The 7,882-nt window shown below is 25.7% G+C and overlaps 1 protein-coding gene across 1 annotated transcript in view; it reads right to left on the minus strand.

Annotated features, from left to right (window-relative positions):
• LOC125843977 (uncharacterized) overlaps window positions 1–7,882 on the minus strand; it is a 621,631-nt gene that overhangs the window by 172,590 nt on the left and 441,159 nt on the right. The gene's annotated exons all lie outside the window — the stretch shown is intronic.

Raw genomic sequence — 7,882 nt, forward strand, 5'->3', positions numbered from 1 at the left:
TCTACCCTCAGATCCATTACTTGTTGTTTCGGGTTACGGGTTGGCTTACCTGCTAGTGGGTTATAGTAGGTGCCATCATGACTTGATAAATCGGGTCGTGACAGTATGAAATGTGTATTAAGTGAATATTAAATGTGAAATATTATGTTTTGTATGAAATTTGTTTTGTAATGTACTGTCTGAATGATATTTGTATGAAAAAATAATGACGAGTGTGTATAATTTTGTTGTTATTATAATGATTTTTATGGATGAAATTTGTATTGTCTTTGAAATGAAAAGTTAATATTATTTAACATATTTCTAATTGATTTGTATAATGTTAGACTAATTGTTTTTTTTTTTTAATGAAACAGAGAATGATGTTGATTTTCAAATGAAATGAATATATGAAAGAGGGTTGCTAATGTGAAATTCAAAAGGTCCAAAGTTACTTGCAGTAGATGTTGTCAAGTTGGCCACAACTTGAAGCATGTTCAAATTATCCTGTGCAAAACTAATGATTGTTGATTTGTTTAGACTATATATAATTTTTATTTTATTTTGTCGTTTAGATTAATGTTTTGTTTTGATATGAAACATAATTGATTTGAAGTGTATTATAAACTTAGTGTTTAATATACCGTTCATTCTTTATACATTGTTTATTCATTAATCATACAAATTGTATACTGTTAAAAATAAAATTTATTCCAGCTTAATGCATAAGATAATGTAAATATTAGTGATAATTATAAAAGGTAACTATGGTATCCTGAGTATTTAATTTAATGTAAGTTTACTTGAATATTAATTTGGTTTTCAACTGGTGTCCTACTATAAATAAATTTAAAACAAATTGCAGTTAGTGTTTCATTCCCACACTAACTTCAGTTAGTGTCATACACATATTAATCAAAATTTCATACACGTATTATCCAAACAACATGCATAAAATTTAAAAATTCATATAAACACACAATTTATACCATTTGTATATCAATATTATATCACAATTCATACAATATCCAACAATAAAATATTAAACTCATAGGCATACACGTATTAATCAGATTTCATACATGTTTCATCCAAAAACATGTTTAGAATATAAAGTAAGCATAATGTGATTTTTTTTAGAAAAAATCAGTATTTTGACAAATCATACAATTTTCATACCAATTTAATAATTTATACCATAAACACAATTAATAGACAATCACACCAATGTTAAAACGCATTCATACCACTTGTATACCATTATTATATCACAATTCATAAAATTTTCAAAATCAAAACATTTAAGCGTAGTCATACACATATCAATCAGATGTCATACATATTTCATCCAATAAATGTACAGTTTGGAAACACACTAATATTTTCAAAATAGTATCTTGAAATTATAATAGGCTATCAGTAATTCATATGTAAACGGTATCTGCCTGAAAGAAAACATATGATATTATATATCATCAAATACTTAAACACAAAAAAATTGTCCAAAAGTAAAAAAAAAAAAACTTTTTGTTGTTCTTCTTGTTGATGATTTTGAAGATGCTCCAACTTCTACATTTTTTTTTCTTTTTTCTTTTTGATTTCAGTAACAAAATCAAAATCGGAATCAGAAGGGGTTTCAACAATTTTCCCCTTCATCTTCTTTCCCTTTTGCATATTTATAAAATAATACATAATGACGATTGAAACAAATGGTTAGGCAATATAATAACAAGTTGTTAGGCAACATAATAATTACTACTATTATGATTCAATTAAAGTGTAACCAGTTGACTATCGACATTCCCAAGGACAATTTAATATAAATTCTATACATAAGCTACAACGCAGTCCTACAGAATAAAATAGGAAAAAATAAATAATAAAAAAAATATAAAAAGAGGTTAGGTTTAAGCACGATTTATTAAAAACTCTCACATTAAATAGGGAAGCGTAATCAATGTAAAATCCCTATAATTGTGTAAGAGATAATTATGGGGTATTCTTTATTTAGATAATTTAATAATAATATAAAATTACAAAAAATTACTTATTTAATAAAGTAAAATTTAATTAATTTATAATTAATTAGTGATATGTTATAACCCGTAATTAAACTGTTATAAGTAAGAATTTTTTAAAAGTAAATATAAAACCTGTAATATTGACTCTTAAATGTATATATGGGGTGATTTTTCCTTCGAGTAATAGACTTCTTCTAAAAATAAATATTCTATTTTTTAATATTAGATCGATGATGAAAATAAATATTCATATTTTTTAATATTAAATCGATAATGATAAGTGACTATAATTGAGATAGCTAAACAGACTTGATTTTAAGAAATGAAAAAAGTTGTGCTCAAAAAGGTTAAGGACATTGTGCCAATATTTTGAGGTCTAAAATATGATACTCCCTCCGTTCACTTTTACTTGTCACACTTTGACTTGACACACTCATTAAGAAAATAATTATTGATATAGATATTTTATCAAACTATCCCTATTAAATGATATCTTGAAAAATGATTTGAAAAATAAGTATTTTATGTTGAGGGTAAAACATGAAAAAAAAATTATTGTCTTTTCTTAATATGTCAAAAGTGACAAGTAAAAATGAAAATCTATTTTAGAAATAAGTAACCAGTTAAAGTGAATGGAGTAGTAAACAATTTTATGTTTAGAAAATATCATTTTTACATAGGACTTTAGATTTGATTCGTGGATTAGCAGACTATTGGGCCATTTCTATAAATGGGTTGGGCTACTGACCCTAAATAACAGTCCATATATTTTACAAAACTACATAATTGTCCTTCAAATATATTGGTTTTTAATTTGGAGAAACTAACTAATTAGACAAATATTCTTATCATATTTATTAATTTTTTTATAGCTTAAAAAAATTACATATTATATCACTAATTAATAATTTCATACCAGCTTTGAAGTCAGGAAGCACGCGAAAACAGGAGGGAAGCAAGCAATTGTATATGTTTCCTAGATACATGTAAATTACACTAAATACATGTATCTCTATATATCTGGTGTGATTCATATGTATCTGGGATACTGGATACATAGGAGAGTGGCGAACGAGATTTGTCTATATATCCCAGATACATGCGAATCCACTTGGATACAGTTAATCTGTAGCAAATTATACTTGATTTTGACCCTCATGTATTCTGAGATACGTGTATTTGAATGTATCTGTACGCACCAAAATCTGGTAAGATTCGTAATATTGCAAACTAGTGTATATCTAAGTAACTAACTCCTAAACTAGTGAGATTTTTGTAAGTTACCTTTTAATGTTTTGTCCTTCAAGTAAATTGGTCTTTAATTTTTTCCTTTTAGCAATCGAACGTATGTCTAGTGGAACATAAATTCTTTAGAAACTGAAATAATGTCCAGACATATCTTGTCAAATATTATGACATAAAAATATAAAATTATTTCCTGTGAAGAAAAAAAATTATTTGTTTTCAGAAACAAAATTAAAGACCAACACAAAATAGGCTTAAAAGTGCAAAAGAGCCTTAATTTTCTTGAATTGATTTTGGGGGTTAACCTAACTCATCCATTTTGCCTAACTAGATCAACTGATTAGAGAATCATAAGTCTTAAAAAAAACAAAAATGAAAATCACTTCCCCAAGAAGTTTGTTGAACTTAGAAAGAAATAGAATTAATTTTTTTAGAGAAATAAATAAATTAGAAGTAAAGAATAGCAAGTAGAAAAAGAAGTACGTCTTCATTTGTTATTTAGATCTCAAGCCTTCCAATAAGCTCCCTTGATCGAATTAGTCGAGTTAATTTTTCAGATGATGACTCAACTAATAATTATTATCTTAAAACTTATATTTTTCAATTAAAAAAAATCGAAATGAAGAAAAAAGATATTGTAACTGGTCACATCACATTTAATCCCATATTAGTTGGTTTACAAATTTTAGAGTGTTAATTTTAATTTTAATTTTTAATCCATGAAATATAACATGTTTAATTTGTTCAAATTAGGTTCAACTAAATATATATTTATTGGATGGTCATGCATGTGTAACTCGACTTGATCTATGACAAAACTTAGAATATTAGAAATCAGGTTTCTAATTTCAACAAGTTGATAAAATCTTACCAAAAAAAAAAAATAGTAATTAAAATAAAAAATAAATAAATGTGCATCTAAAAAGTTAGGACATTATATTTCAAATAAGATATATACAAAGTTTGGTTAGATTTTAAGCTTCTAATTAAAATTTTATTTAGATCTCCAATTATTATCGATTATTTGATATGGTGTATAAGAAATATGATGTTTTAATAATGTTGGACTTAGTTATATTAATATTTTTTTTTTATCAATTATTTAATTTGTTGTCTTAAATAAATAGGGTGTATTAGAATAGAAACAATACATATTGAACATGATGAACTAAAATAGAAATAGTATTATGTATTTGTTAATAAGTTTATTATAAATAAGAATAATGCTAAAATAAATACATAGATTAAAAATACTATCAAATAATTAATTAAATAGTTTCTAACTTAATATATATTATTTTCTTTAAAATACATCCTACCAAACGACCATTAATTACAAAGAATAAGAGTATTTTATAACATGCACTAACTACCCCACCCCTCTATTCTTTCAAAAGCAAAGGCATAGATCAGAGCATACTCATAGTTTTTGTTCGATATAATCATTTTAAAATTTAAAATTCATAATTCATAAAATTTTGACTCTATCTTTCATCATGTCTCGTGAAAAGAAAAAAAAAGTGATAAAGTTTTATATATGATGAAATTCATGTTAAGAGCGTCACCTCTGAATAAATCTTATGATAAGAAATTCAAATTTAATCAGACCTCCAATACGAATTCTGAATACAAAATAAAAACCGAAAAAAAAAAAGATAGGAAACAATTGTAAAGTGAAAATGAAAGGGGAGCCAATGAGATAAAGTGTAATAGTATATTGTCTAATAATACACCAACCATATTCGACTTTTCCACTAAATGACTAATGTTACGATCCTCCCCAGACAAAGACCCAACGTACCCACGCGTCTGTCTCCCTATGTGACTCTCACGGCGGACAACACAAAGTTTGCTAATAATGCTAATGGCTCGTTAATACGAGATAACTAATTTAAAAATTAATTTTAAGATAAAATTATTTTATGTTTGATTGAATAATTGAAGAGTAATTTATTTTGAAATTAATTATTTCATGATTGTAATATTATTTTTATTTTATATTAAGAATAAAATAATATTCCTGATATAATTAGTTTTGGAATAACTTTTTTCATAATCGAATGAGCCCTAAAAGTCTTTTTTCTTTGATGAAAAAAGATCTTTGGAATAAGAGTCTGTTTGATTAACTTAAAAGTTGATTAAATCTATTTTTAAGTCAATTTTTATTTTTGAAAATATTTGATAAAGTTAAAAATAACTTAAAAATCAAAAGTTGGACTCCCTCTATTTTTTAACCTAAAAGTCATTTAAGTATAAAGTTTTATTTTTAACTTAAAAATAACTTTTTTTCGACCTATCCAAACGGACGCTTAATCCTGGTCTAAAAGTGGCCACGAAACGAGCACAAAGCAATTATTCTTTCAATTTTTACTAAAAATAATATTGAGTACGTATGCGCTTTGCATAAAGTAGCATACGCCAATATTTGGAGATTAAAAAAAAAAAGTGTGTTGTATTTTTATGATAAACGTTTTTCTTCAACTTCACTAAAAGAGGAAGGACAACTTCCATCAGTTGTGAAAGAAAGTATTTTGTTTACTAATATTTCTAGTTGTGCTATTTATTAGGGGGAATAAAATCAAATCAAAAACTGCATTAAATTGTAAATTGAGTAAAAAAATCTGACTAGTAATTTAATTTGACTTGATTTGATATTGAAGAAAAAAAAATCGAACTATATTTGATTGATTTGGTTTTAACTTTAAAAAGTCAACTCGAGATCAAATCAATCCGACATTATATATATATATATATATATATAATTCTTAAATTAAATATTAAGAAACACCTTAAATAATTATATTTTGATAAGACCACAATTTTTTTTTGAAACACAAATTAACTATATGTTTGTATGAATATTTTATCTGAAAAATCCAAATTTATTAATTTAGTTTGATTTATAAATTTAGAATCCTGACATAAATAATTTGATTTGGTAAGGGACAATGTGAATCGCAACGTGAGTCACACCTAGCTAGTATATAAATTTTATTAAGAAAATCAAGGGAGGAAAGAGAAGAGGGACAATGTGAGTCGCACCTAGCTAGTATATATATTATTCTACTAATACACTAGTACTAACATTGTGATTCTAATCGTGATGTTATATGAGTCAAATATGTATTTGGAACAAATCAATAATAGTAGATGGACACTAAAATCATGCTCTCAAATTAGTGATCTTTGATTTTTGTTTTAATTGTTCCTTTAATAAAAAATTATGGATTAATGTCTGGTTGGTTCTTTGCACCTAATTTTGGTGTAGCAGCTATATTTCGATTCATATCTTTAACTACAATCTAATTTTGTAGACAAATTTTTGTAGAGAATGTTTACCTAAGACATAAGTTCAGTGCTATTTAGTAGAATAAAATATATATATACACATGGTGACGCGTGTATATCACGCGACACTAATTAAATTAATTAAGTTGCGGTTCCACGTCATTATATAAGGTATAATATATATATATATACATAGGGATGATAGGATACCCATAAGGATAGAGCGTCTTGAGATTCAGATCATAGTTCAAAGGGTACTTATTATTCCTTTTCCCTTATGATACAGTGAAACAGAGAGAGAAATATCAATAGTACGATCGACTAGAGAAAGTAATAGTCAGACGTTTGATGCTATGGAGGATCCCATTTTAGTATTCGCTTTGATTCATGCAACTACTATGATAACAACTGACGTTTTCATAATAACAGTGTGCTCCCTTTTAATTGAATATCCACCTACGACTTTGATTGTTATCATTTTTGCAAGAACTATAACGTCATTCCTTACAACAACCACTGAAATATTACAAAATGATCTAAAAGAGAAATAAATAAATAAATAAATATGATCCAAAATCATAGAGAAGTGCCACATCACTTTGTATATATCTTGCTTTATATTATATAGAGATTAATAAATATAATGTGTAGGTTACAAAACTATTCATAATTAATAAATGTCTCATAAAAACTGAAAACTATTAAATAGATGGAGTATAAAAATATAATTATTTTTTTAATATCTTGAATCCCTATAATAAACTTGCAATTTTTGCGATAAAAGAAATAATTTTTAAATTTTATAGTATCTAATTAAATGGCACAATATAAATTAGAGAAAATTAATAGTGGCTTGACTTTAAACAACAAATCGTAAAAATGGCTCCTTGGTGCACTTAGCCCTAAAAAAAAAACATGTCTAATTCGAATTATTCACGAAGAGCCAAATTGAATCGTATTACGTATAGCATAATTGATGATATGCCAAAACAAGAATCATTATTACTTTTAAAAAGGGAATTTGAATATTTTTGGTGAAAAGTATACCGAATCGCAATAAAATCATAACTGTAAACTAAAGTTGGTAAACATGACTAACAAAAGATATAGTTCCTTTAATAACGAATCGAATTAATCGAACTTGAAATGCCAATAATGAATATTTCATCTGTTTCTATAATTCTATTTATATGGACTTCTTACTAAAAGTAAATAGTTCTTAACATTTGTCATTTTATAAAATCAATGCATAAATGATACTATTTTTCCTATTTTACTCTCAAGAGTTACTAATTAGCCTTGAAAGTATGAATTTGATTAATATACGAAAACTAAATGACTAATTCATG

This window comes from Solanum stenotomum, chromosome 11 (assembly GCF_019186545.1).
Source record: "Solanum stenotomum isolate F172 chromosome 11, ASM1918654v1, whole genome shotgun sequence".
NCBI lineage: Eukaryota > Viridiplantae > Streptophyta > Magnoliopsida > Solanales > Solanaceae > Solanum > Solanum stenotomum.